Genomic DNA, 13,524 nt, shown 5'->3' with positions numbered 1-13,524 from the left:
CTGTTCTCACAATTCAGGTACATAGCTGCAAGACAAAGTACAAGATTCTCATTGTGTACCCAAGAGATTATTTCCAAACTGATAAGGACAATTTAGAAAGTTCTTTTTTAAAAAAATAAATACAATTTTAAAAAGACTGAATTTAATCTCAGTGAGGGTGGATCTTTGAATGAAGCTCTCATATGAAGCCCTGGTTCCCAGAGATGGAATGAATGCCTGAGGACATAGACATTATTGTGGATGAGGCCCAGCAGCTGAGAATTCCAGGAACTGTTCAGCTCTGGTTTCTCCCAGGCAAGGTAATGGAACACTCTTACAGGATTTTCATCTAGTGCCATATTTGGTATGAAGCAGATTCTATAGAGGAGGAAGCAAAAATCTGAGTGAGCTTTGCTTGTCCACACTGTTCTCACAATCAACGGTCCCAACCTGCCCAACATTTTGACCAAATGACTCTGCCTCCAAAGGCTCCAGAAACTTTCCAACAGCAAATAGCATGAGGTATTATGTTCACTCACACTTTGGTTTGCAATTGGGTTATTGGGTTATTAATAAATAGTAATTTATTAGATTCCACCCACAGGGAGTAAAACTTGGATTAGTAAAACTTCATTCATTAGTATTCAGAATGCTATTCGATGATATCCCCTCAAAATCATTCTTATAAGGTTGGCAGAAGGCCAGCTCAACCTCATTCTCACTTATAACTGTGGGCTTTGATCAAGATTCTTTGGCTGTGGGCCGGCTGAGTGGTGCATTGGTTAAGAGCTGGCTTGGAACACCAGCTCTGAGAAGCAGGGTCCCGGTTCGGATCCCACATGAAGGCCAGTGACACTGCCCTCTACAGCTAAGATGGTGAACAACAGCTCGACCTGGAGCTGGGCTGCCGTGAGTCGCTGGTGTCCGCGTAGGCTGCAGCCTCTGCTGCAGTGGGCTGCCATAAGCTACCGTGTGTGGCCGGCAGCCAGAGTGAGTGGCTGGCAGCTGGTGTAAGCTGCCAAAAGCCACCGTGAGCGACTGTCCAGAGGCTGGTGACCGATCTGCCTCACCTGGGAATACCAACATGGGCCAGTGAAGCAACGTCCTCCACAACTAGACTAAAGAACAAAAGGACAGCAACTTGTCTGTTCCCCTTCCCCGATTCCCCAATAAAATATTTTAAGAAAAAAAAATTCATTGGTTGCAAGTAACAGAAAGTGGTCCTGACTACCTTAAGTAAAAAGGGAATTATTTCGAGGCTGGGGGCAGAACTCACAGGATCGAAAGGAAGGCTGGACAGACAGAAGTCCTTCAGCTCCCAGGGGAGCCTGATAATAGCAGAAAATTATTAACAGGTTATTCAGATACCACTGCTGGAATCAATGAATGAATACCAATCATTTTTTCCATCCTTGCATCACTAGATATGAAGTCTTAATATCCCATTAAAAAAATAAGGAAGAGGGATGGCTGAGTGGCTCAGTTGGTTAAGAGCTCGCTCAAGAGTGCATGCTCTGAGCAACAGGGTCGCCAGTTCAATTCCCGGCCTGAGCTGAGCTGCCACTGAGCTGCCACTGAGCTGCCAACAGGTGGCAGGATGTCTCAGCTAAAAAAAAATAATAAAATAAAATAAAATAAGGAAAAAATATGAACAGACCATTCACAGAAAAGAAATACAGTGGCAGAATGAGTATTAAGAGGAGACTGTGAGAGACACTAGATAACAGAGGTGGTCCCTGCCCACAACGGACCATACACACTACCAGGCTAAGTGTTCCTTGAGCAGGACCCAGATCTCACTTCACTCTTCAGGGCTCCCCATCAAATGGTTTGCATAAATTAGCTCCTTTAATCCTCACAACAATCCTGCAAAATAGGTGCAATTATGCCCCATTTGTCCAAAGAAACTGAGCTCAGATAGAGGAGGAGGCTGACCATAGGTTGTCTAGCTAAGAGGTGGCAGAGCTGAGTCTGACCTCATACTGGTCATTTCGTCTACACATGCTGCCCTGGCTGTTGTATATGTTGTGCAGTTTATGCATTGTATAAGAAGAGTACCCAGTCTAGAGGATGAGTGGGGACTGGGCTAAAATCTAGCCTGTGATCCATTCAACAAGCCAACCAACTGCCCCTTTGTGAACCTGTTCATATCCAAAAGAAGAGGCTCATTAAAAAAACTGTGTCCACGCAGGGGAGTGACTTATTCACTACATTCAGAGAATGACACCGTAGTAGCAGTCTTACCAGCTGCATCTCCCTCGTGTGGAGGGAGTGGGTAGGGGTGGCTGGTTAAGAATGACACAACATAGGATGAGAGACCATTAGCTTGACGGAGGCAGAGGAAAACAAGATGAAACATTGCAAGAGACTCAGGTGGGTACTCAGGGCAAGAGCTTATGCTGGGAAAAGAACAAGCTAGGGGGATAGATTCTGCATGGAAATTTCCTTAGGCTTATGTGACCTTCTTGGTTCAACCTGGGGACTTGATTTGGGGGCAAAAGAATATGTGGGGCCAGCCGAGTGGCGTGATGGTTAAGAATTGGCTTGGGAAGCCAGAGGGCCCCAGTTCGGATCCCACATATGAGGGCCAGTGACACTGCCCTCCATTGCTAAGATGCTGAACAGCTCAACCTGAAGCTGGGATGCCGTGCGTCACTGGCGACGCCGTAGGCTGCAGCCCCTGTGACAGTGGGTTGCCATGGGCTACCGTATATAGCCAGCAGCCAGCGTGAGTGGCCAGCAGCCGCAGTGAGCGGCCGTCCAGAAGCTGGCGACTGATCTGCCTCACCTGGGAAGAGCGCAATGATGGTGCCAACTTGGGCCAGTGAAGCAACGTCCTCCACAACTAGACTGAAGAACGAAAGGACAGCAACTTGTCTGTTCCCCTTCCCCCAATTCCCCAGCACTGTTCCCATCCCCCAAATTCCCCAATTAAAAAAAAAGAATATATGGGGCTTTACCTTAGGATCTCAGTTTGAGGGCTCCATTTAGGGGGCTCAGTTTATGAGGCTCTCCTGGATGGCCAGATCTTGGATGTAGATGACTCATCCACCATCCTGGCCTCTCAGTTCTCTGGCTTCTTCATCTCCAATCTTGTCCTCCAACCACCTCAGCCTCCTGCTTCCATGTTCATAGCCTAGCCCTTATCCTCAGGAAAAACAGAACTTCCTCCCCAAATCTCAAGTTCAAACATACCACTCTCTAATTATCATTTCCTGGTCCTCTAGCTGAGTTACTCTCATACCTGCTCTGCTTAAGAGTTATTCAATCACATCTCAACCTCTGATTCTTTCACCCCACCACCTTTTCTTGACCCCTTTCTCCCCTCATGATCTCACTTCCCTCCTTACCTAGTGTGGTAATCAGAATTCTAAGATGTTCACATGATCTCTACTCCTTAATATTATACCCTGTATAATCTCCTTCCCTGAAGCATCGGCAGAACTTGTGACTTGCTTCTAATCAATAGAATATGCCAAAGGTGATGGGAGATTACCGGTATCTATCTATCTATCTATCTATCTATCTATCTATCTATCTATCTATCTATCATCTATCTATCTATCATCTATCTGTCTATCTACCTGGCTCCATGTTGCTGGCACATAAGGAGCTTAACTACTGGCCTTGAGGAGGAAAGCTGCTATGCTGTGAGCTGCCTACAGAGAGGACCACATTGCAGGGAACTTCAGGCAAACCCTAAGATCTGAGGGCCTCAGTTCTACAACCACAAAGAACTAAATTCTGCCAACAACCATGTGAGCTTGGAAGAGAATAGGAAATAATATATGGCTTTGTATGAGACTGCAGCCCTGGCTGACATTTGATTGTAGCCTGTGAGGCCCTGAACAGAGAACTCAGCTAAGATGTGCTTGGATTTCTTTTTCTTTTTTTTTTAATTAAAGATTATTGGGGTGACAATTGTTAGTAAAGTTACATAGGTTAGGGCTGGCCGAGTGGCTCAGTTGGTTAAGAGCGTGAGCTCTGATTCGATTCCCACATGGGCCAGTGAGCTGCGCCCGAGCTGAGCTGCCACTGAGCTGCCAACAGGTGGCAGGATGGCTCAGCTGGTGAGAGCACTTGCTCCTAACAACAAGGTTGCCAATTGGACTCCTGCATGGGATGGTGGGCTATGCCCCCCCCTCCTCCGCCCCCCACGCCACCCTTGCAACTAAGATTGAACACGGCACCTTGAGCTGAGCAGCCACGAGCTGCCAACAGGCAGCCGGATGGTGACTGGACTTTGAGCTGAGCTAGCTGCACCCTCCACAACTAAGACTGAAGGACAACAACCTGGCTGTTCCCCTTCCCCAATTCCCCAACACTGTTCTCCTTCTTCAATTCCCCAATAAAAAATCTTAGAAATAAAGTTACATAAGTTTCAAGTGTACAATTCTGTGATACATCATCTATATATCACATTGTGTGTTCACCACCCAGAATCAGTTCTCCTCCCTTCACCATATATTTGATCTCTTTTACCTTCATCTACCACCACCCTTCCCCCTTACCCTCTGGTAACCACTAAACTATTGTTTGTGTTTATCAGTTTTTGTTTCTTCATTTGTCTTGTTCCTTTGTTGTTTTCAGTTGTATATACTATGTCAGTGAAATCATATTGTTCTCAACTTTTTCTGTCAGACTTATTTCACTTAGCATAATAATCTCAAGATCCATCCATGTTGTTGCAAATGGTACGATTTCATCTTTTCTTATGGCATAATAGTATTCCCTTGTGTATATATACCACATCTTCTTGATCCAATCATCTATTGAAGGACACTTTGGTTGTTTCTTGGATTTCTAATACGTGGAAACTGTGAGATAATAAACATGTATTGTTTGAAGTTGCTAAGTTTATGATAATTTGTTATGTAGAAATAGAAAACTAATACACCCAGCTTAGATTTCATTATTCATCGTTATTATCACTCCCTTGCAAACATCCTTACTATTTATCGCTGACAGACCCTAAAGGGATCCCCAGTGATCCCACCACCTAGTGTTCATGCCCTGTGTAATCCCCTCCCCTTAAATATGAGTGGAACTCGTGACTTGCTTCTAGCCAATAGAATATAACAAAAGTGATGGGATATCACTCTCTGAAGACTCCGTCTTTGCAGACTGGAGTTAGAGAGATTCTCTCTTGCTGGCGTTTACAAAATAAGCTGCCATTTTGTGAAAGGGCCTATGGAGAAGGCCATGTGGCAAAGAAATTGGCTTCTAGCAGATGGGAGCCATCTTTGTTTGAAAGCTAGAAAGAAAATGAGGCCCTCAGTCCAACAGCTTCAAGGAGATGAATTCTTCCAACCCCCTCAGGGAACTTGGAAGTGGATATTTTACCTAGTCTACATTCTGAGACTGCAGCCCATTAACATCTGTATTGCAGCCTGATGAGACCCTGAAGGAAAAGACACAGGTAATTTGTTCCCAGGATCCTCATAGAAACAGTGAGGTAATAAATGCATGTGTTGTTTTAAGCCTCTAAGTTTGTCATAACTTGTTATACAGTGAAGAAAACGAATACAGCACCCCCCTCATCTTTATACTGGCCTGGCCAAACACAACCCAGGTTAGTCACAGTGCCCCACCTACTCCACACGAGTATTTGAGCAGCTGAATGTTATTAGAGAAAAATAAAAAACACACACAAGTCAATTTATTTCACTCTAAATTATTGAGTGCAGACCTCAAATTGGCATTAATAGCATAGCAATCCTGTTATGCTCACTTCCACCCTCTCAGTGACAACTGTTTCATGCCTTTTCCTTCCTCCCAAACCTCCCACACCACAGCTTCTGTTCTCAGCTGCAGCTGATGGCCTCATCGTCACCCTTCATTAATAATACAGATGTTTCAGGGCCGGCCGAGTGGCTCAGTTGGTTAAGAGCTCGCTTAAGAGTGTGAGCTCTGAGCAACAGTGGTTCGATTCCCGGCCGAGCTGAGCTGTTGCTGAGCTGCCAACAGGTGGCAGGACGGCTCAGCTAAAAAACAAAATAAAATAAAAATAAGACAGCTGTTTCAAATGGAAATTTCCCTGTCTTACCAACAGATATACAATCCTCTATGCATCCAACTTGCTCTTCTTCTGACTTGTCACATGGAGAAACTGTCCCTCCTTATGCTGAAGGCCAGTCCCTCACTTCTGCTTTAGACACCTCCCACTTACTGAAGGACTTCATTCCTTCAGTTACTCCAATCTCTCCTGCATCAACAGTTTCTCCTCTTTTGTGCTATTCTGATCAGTGCATGCACATACTCTATTATCTACCATCTTTAAGAGACCCCGTGAATTCCAGGAGCTCTTCCTGCTACTGCCTGTTTGTGTTTCTTTCACAGACAAACTTCTCAAAACATAGGTTACACATTGGTTTCTCCACTTCACCTCCCATTAACTCTTCAACCAACTCCAGTCTAGTTTTGTACCAATCCATGCAACCTGCTTTTGTCAAAGTCACCAAAGACTTCATGTTGTCTCATCCAACAGACAGTTGCTTTTCTTTTCTCATCCTACTTGTCCTCTCAGTAGCACGTGACACAATCAACTAGTTCTTCCTTCTTGAAACACTTCTATTTCTTCTCATTCTCCTTTGCTGCCCTCTGAATGTTGGTGTTCTCTGAACTTGTAGACCCCAACTGCCCCCTGTCATCTTCACTTTAATATCCCACAGCCACCTCAAGTTGAACATGTCTAAAACAGAAATCTTTTTAAAAAAATATTTTTATTGGGAACTGGGGGGTTGGGAACAGTGCTGGGGAATTGGGGGAAGGGGAACAGATAAGTTGCTGTCGTTTTGTTCTTCAGTCTAGTTGTGGAGGACGTTGCTTCACTGGCCCAAGTTGGCACCATCATTGCGCTCTTCCCAGGCGAGGCAGATCAGTCGCTGGCTTCTGGACGGCCGCTAAAACAGAAATCTTGATATTTCCCCCAAGTTTGTTCCTCCTGCCATCTTCCTCTATCTCAGTACAACTAGCAGTTACTGAACTAGAAAGGTAAGAATCATCTCTTCCCCTCACCTCTTCCACACTCAGTAGTACTTATTACAAAGTACTCTTGGTTTTATCTCAAATTTATCTTGAATTTGTCCACATCTCTCTGTCTCCACTATCACTAACCTACACCAAACCACCATTGTCTCTAGTTTGAACTATTATAATAGCTTCCCAAAGATCTCTCTGTTTCCACTTTTGCCCCTCTATAATTCCTTCTCCACGCAGTAGCCAGAGTGGTCTTTCAAAAAAGTAAACCACAGGCGGCAAGTTAGCTCAGTTGGTTAGAGCGCAGGCTCATGGTGCCAGGATTGCTGGTTGGATTCCCACATGGGCCGAGGTGCTGCACCTTCCACAACTAGATTGAAGACAACTACTTGACTTGGAGCTGATGGATCCTGGAAAAACACACTGTTCCCCAATAAAATTTCTTTAAAAAAAAAAAGGGCCGGCTGAGTGGCTCAGTTGGTTAAGAGCTCCCTCAAGAGTGCGAGCTCTGAGCAACAGCGGTTTGAGTCCCAGCCCGAGCTGAGCAGCCACTGAGCTGCCAACAGGTGGCAGGATGGCTCAGCTAAAAAAAAAAAAGTAAACCATGTCATTTCATTTCCCTGCATAGAACATTTTCCACTGCATTTCAAATAAAATTCAAGCTTCTTGCCATGACTAACAAAGCCCATATCTGCATCACACACATCATATCCCATAGCTCTTTTCCTTTCATAATACGTTCTATTACCCTGTCCTCTGTGTTTGTTATTCCCTTTTTTTGGAATCTTCTTCCTCTGGCCTTCCGTCTCCTCCTCCTTGTGAGAACAGCTTAAATGTTACATCCTTAGAAGTGCTTTCCCTGACCACCCTATTAAAAACTGTTCCCCTCTCACCTGTTATCCTCATTTGAATGTAAGTCCTATGAAAGTAGAGCCGTTATCTGTCTTGTTAGCTCCTTAGTGCTTAGTGCACTGTTTGGCACATATTCAGCACTCAATCAATATTTGGTGAATGAATGAGTCAGTTTCTCAGAGGATCTGAATGAAATGTACCTCAATGTGAGGACTGAGATTGGTGTGAAAGACAAAATGCACTAGACAATTAAGAGGATGATTTTATTCAGGCTATTGCAATAGAGAGACTGTACACTAATGAGAAATGTCTCAAAGAAAAGGAAAGGAGACCGGGAGCTGAGTCTTACCTTGGAATATGTGGGAACAGGGAGGTCCTTTGCAGTTAGCCCTTTCTCAAAGCACAAAAGGGTAGGAGGATTTTTTTACCATGGCTGTTTTCCAGGAACACAGGACTCAGAAGAGTTTCAATATTGTCACTGGTAATGTCAGTTTCAGAATAGGGGCTTGATCTGAATATTTCAATCTGAGGAATTAGTTTGGGTGCTTAGTCTAGGCAAACCCTCTGGGGGCCTATATTTTCATTCAATCTGAACAAACTGAGTAGATCACGTACAGCTATCACTGCAGGTAAATCAGTCTGGACTCAGCTTGAGAGATTCTTGCTTGAGGGACTCAATCTCTGTTTGGTAGATCAGCTTTAGGGTGTTCCATCTCGGAATTTTACACTGGAGAATTCATCTTGGGACCTCCAACTGGAGCGTCTGTCTACTAGGCACAGTTGAGGGGCTCACTCAGGATGCGACAGTCTGGTGCTTCATCCAGGGTTTCACTGTGAGGTTAGTGCTATAAGTTTCATTTGGGAGGCCCAGAGTGTACCCTCAGTATGGAGATCTGAAACTTCATTCTGAAAATGGAGTCTCTTTTTCAAAGCCTGGGGAGCTTCTTCAGGGGACTCACGCAGGTTGTTTGTTCTGGGGATATCATTTTGGGAGTTTGGTCTAGAAATTGGGCCACCTACTTTACAATTGCCTTCTAGGGGCTCAAACACTGCTAGCTGAGTACTGGGATCAATCTCGCTGTATTGGTCTGTCAGGAGCTCTGTCTAGGTCACTTGTTAGGTGCTCAGCATCAGGATTCAGGTTTAGAGTGCTGAGTCATTGTGGCTCAAACATCAGCCCGCTCAAGAGGGCTCAGCTGGCATCAGATATGATTGTATGTAATAGAAAACCACCAAATAATAATGGTTTAAACAAGACAGAAGGCTTTATTTCTCTCATGTAAAAATAGTTCCAAGGAATTACACCTCTCTTCCATTTAAATCTCATTGGCCAAAGCATATATCATATGGCTGTACTCAGTTGCTAGGGAGACTGGGAAATGTAATCTTGTAGTTAGACTTATGTCTACCCAGCTAAAAATGTGGGTTCTGTTCCAAAGAAGGAAAGAGAGACTGGAAGTTGGAATGTGAGGCTAACAGCCTTGACACACAAGTGTCTCAACTTGAGCCCCTGATTCTGTGGATACCATTTTGGGCAGTACTCATTCTGGGGTACTAATTTAGGGTCTGAGAGGTTGGAAGCTCAATTTTTAGGAATCAGTTTTTTTATCACAGTTGAGGTGACCTTGGTCTAGAAGCTGACTCTAAAATATTCAGTTCAACTTCTGAGTCTGTAGACGGTCTGGTAAATTCAGTCTACAGATCCCCATTCTTGGTGTTCCATTTATAGGGAGCTCAGTCTGAGTGTGCTCAGGCTGGGGGATCATTCTAGTATTTCAATATGAAAGTTCAACCTGGGAGCCTGATTCTTGGGATTCTACCTGAGAGCTCATTCCAGAATCTGTCTGAGCCTCTGTATTGCCAGTCTGGTGTTTCATTCTGGGCTTTGGGTTTGTGGACCCAGATTTTAGAGGCTCAGTCTAACAGAACCATTTCAGTTTGGGGGATTAGCATTCACTCATCACTTTTGGGATTCAGTGTGGCACCCTTAGTCTGGATTGTCATGGACACCCTCTCTCTGGATGCCTGTCTAGGGGTCCATTTTTGGCATAATGTCTTGGGAGCTCAGTCTGGGGGCTCGGTGTCGGAGCTTCCTCAAGGGCATCAGTTAAATGGATAATTTAGGAGCTTATTCTGAGGCAGTTAGATTGGGGCTCAATCTTGGCTGCTAATTCTGTGAACATAAGCCTAAGGTTTTGAGAGTGGAAGTTCAATTTGGCAGCCTCTGGTGTGCACTTGGTTTGCTCCCTTTTCCATACAAGTCTGAGGAGACAGACTGGGGTATTAGTTTGGGATTGAGATTTTGGAAGCTCATCTGGGAGCACTCTAGCTCCTGATCTCAATCTGTAGGCTCACTCTGAAAATGGGAGTTGAGGGTCTCATATGTTGGCAGCTCAGTCTGGAGCAATTAACCTCACAGTCTCATGTCCAGAAACTTGTGTTAGTCCTGAGAAGCAGACACCAAGATGGGATTAAGTGAGCAGAGATTTTTATCAAGAGACATGCCCATGAAAGAGAATGGGGTGGTTGCCATGGAAGGTTGGGAGAGTCATCAGAATGTAGTGCAGTCTGACCCAAACTAAGAAGAGAAAGAGGGAAGATTGAGTGGAAGCCTGCTGTGCAGTGCACAAAAGTTTTGGCAAGGCCTTCTGGGATACCTTGAACCAAAGTTGACAAAGTATCTGCCACACTCAGGAGTAGCTCCTGGCCAGTAGTAGCTCGTGGGAAGCATGGTGTCTGAATAAATGTGGGGATGAATTTCAGAACACAGCATCTGGGGCTCTTGATCAATTATGCTCCCTGAAGTCTCAAGTCTATGAGATGCATTCTTATGGCCATTATGGGGTGCATACTGGTGGTTACCTCTGGTGGTTCCCTCTATGGCTTATTATGGGCATGTTATTTGGGGGCTCAGACATTAGGCTTTCTGTCTGAGGGAACCTGTTTCAGAATACAGGCTCAGTCTGTACTTTTAGGGGAAGGATGTATCTGTGGCCTCAGTGTGAGAGGTCCTTCTGGGAACTCAGTCTGGACTCACTTCCAAGACATTGCCCCCATTTTTTTTCAAGGAGCTAATTTTGGGGTCTCAGACTAATGGCTCTGCTTAGAGGATCATTATGGGGACACGAATTTGAGGGTGTAGACATTGACAGCTCACTCTTGAGACACCTGATTTGTGGTCTAAGACATGACTAAGTCTCTCACCAAGTGAGTGCCATGCTCAGGGCTCAAAATGGGTGGCTGGGTCTGGCCTGCTTTGGGAGGCTTAGATATATTGGGAGCTCCCTCTAGGTGTTGTAGCCTGAGAAGTAAAGTCTGGGGCAGGGGTCGGCAAACTGCGGCTCACGAGCTACATGCGGCTGTTTGGGTACGTACATGTGGATCTGAAGTAAAATTGAAAATGAAAATAAAACTATCATAGTTTCACTTATGAAATTTTTAGAGGATATTATTCACATAATGATGATTTCATTTGTTGTATAGGTCTTGCAAAACTTTGAGGGACAGGATTGGCTCGCCCATCTCAAAAGTTTGCTGACCCAGTGGAAAGAAACCTCCACCCCAGAGACAGCAGCACTGTATTCTAGCCAAGGAGGAAACTTGGGAGGGTAAGACGCAGAGATCCCAGGTCTCCTGGTGGACATTGGCTGGGACGGAAACAAAGTCAGGCAGACAAGCGCAGAGGCCTAGGATTGTGGGGAGCAGAGGAGCTGTGTCAGCTTGGACAAGCAGGCTTCTGGTGGCTGATTGAACTGCTGGTATTGGTCGGAGAGTAAGTGGAAACTTGTGGCCATCTCATCTATGCATGCAGGCAGCTGAAACGCAGCAATCTGGACTTTTTTCGAGGCTGGGTGGGAGTCTGGGCAGGGCGGATAGGGGGCTGGGCCCAGGTGGTGTTCCCATTTCTGAGCCAGCGATTTTGCTATGGGGCAGGGCTATTCACCCATTTTCTTAGGCTACTGGGTGCTTTGCTGCTCCTGGCTCTGGCCCTCTTGTTGGGCTGTCTGCAGTTGGGGAGGCAGTTTCTGGTGAGACTGGGCAAACAGTTAGGCTGGAGGGGTAAAACCACTTGGCTCTTTTCTTGGTTGGATTCTCTCACCTTGCAGCGTTGCCTGATTCTGCTGAGAGATAGCAGGCCATGGCAGCAGCTGGTAAGAATGGTCCAATGGGATTGGTTGGAGTTGCCTTGGGTCAAAGAGTGGACTAACAGGCAGGGGAATACACCTGTTGCTAGTGGTCCCTACTGCCAGCCTGAAGAGGAAGTGGCTCGACTTCTGACCATGGCGGAGTTTCCTGAAGATGAGCTGAACCCTTTCCACGTGTTGGGGGTTTAAGCCACAGCATCAGATGTTGAACTGAAGAAGGCATATAGGCAGCTGGCAGTGATGGTTCATCCTGACAAAAATCATCATCCCAGGGCTGAGGAGGCCTTCAAGGTTTTGTGGGCAGCTTGGGACATTGTCAGCAACCCTGAAAGGTGGAAGGAATATGAGATGAAACAAATGGCAGAGAATGAGCTGAGCCGGTCAGTGAATGAGTTTCTGTCCAAGCTGCAGGATGACCTCAAAGAGGCAATAAATACTACGATGTGCAGCCGATGCTAAGGAAAGCATAGGAGGTTTGAAATGGACCAGGAACCTAAGAATGCCAGATACTGTGCTGAGTGTAACAGGCTGCATCCCACTGAAGAAGATTTTTGGGCAGAGTCAAGCATGTTGGGCCTGAAGATCACCTACTTTGCGCTGATGGATGGAAAGGTGTATGCCATCACAGAGTGGGCTAGATGTCAGCGTGTGGAAATCTCTCCAGATACCCACAGAGTCCCCTATCACATCTCATTTGGTTCTCGGATCCCAGGCACCAGTGGGCGACAGAGAGCCACACCAGAGGTCCCTCCTGCAGACCTTCAGGATTTCTTGAGCCAGGGCTTTCAAGTACCCCCACGACAGATGTCCAATGGGAACTTCTTTGCAGCTCCTCAGCCTGGCCCTGGAGGCACCACAGCCTCCAGGCCTAACAGCACAGTACCCAAGGGAGAAGCCAAACCGAAGAGGCGGAAGAAAGTGAGGATGTCCTTCCAATGTTGATACCCCTTCTCTTCTCTCCTCAAATCAATGTCAGGGAGTCAAAAGGGCTGTGTACAGCACCAGATGGAGTTTGATTTTTTTATTTTTAAATATTTAAAAAGGAAAATTTTAAGCTCAAATTGTTCACTCAGTACTTGTAGGAAGCCCCGGAACCACTCTCCCTCCTCCGCCAGCACCCAGGAACTGAACCTTGTCTTCTGACAATACCAAAGAAACAGGGGGTGGCAAGAGCAAAGAACCCAGGGCATGGACCTGGGCTGGAGAATACCTCCCATAGTAGTGTGGGAACCGAGTATTTCCTTGGGGTCTGTATGCCTTTGTCGTCTTTTGCTTCTACAGCAGATGACACTTTCCCCTCTCTTTTTAAACTGTGAGTCTATTTTTTTTTCTGGTTTGACCTTGATTTCCTTTGATATGCTTTTTTTATTAAATTATTTTTTATTATGAAATACACATTTTTTAGAATTAGTTTCAGCTGTACAACACAGTGCAATATATATATATGTCACGTCCAGCGTGGCAAGGGCAAACGGGTTTCTCTTGAGGGGCAGCGTAGATTGAATAAAGAGTCAGAGACAGAAGTAAAGTTTAAGAGCGAGACCAAGGGACTCAGTCAGAGAAACTGAGC

General features: G+C 45.5%; 1 pseudogene; it reads left to right on the top strand.

Moving 5' to 3' along the window:
- Positions 1-11,335: 11,335 nt before the first annotated feature.
- Positions 11,336-12,896, top strand: LOC109396952 (dnaJ homolog subfamily C member 14 pseudogene; annotated as a pseudogene).
- The last annotated feature ends 628 nt before the right edge of the window (positions 12,897-13,524 follow it).

The sequence above is a fragment of the Hipposideros armiger genome, unplaced genomic scaffold (assembly GCF_001890085.2).
Source record: "Hipposideros armiger isolate ML-2016 unplaced genomic scaffold, ASM189008v1 scaffold_551, whole genome shotgun sequence".
Classification (NCBI taxonomy): domain Eukaryota; kingdom Metazoa; phylum Chordata; class Mammalia; order Chiroptera; family Hipposideridae; genus Hipposideros; species Hipposideros armiger.
Note: the sequence above shows the minus strand (reverse complement) of the source record. Positions and strands in the feature narration are given on the sequence as shown.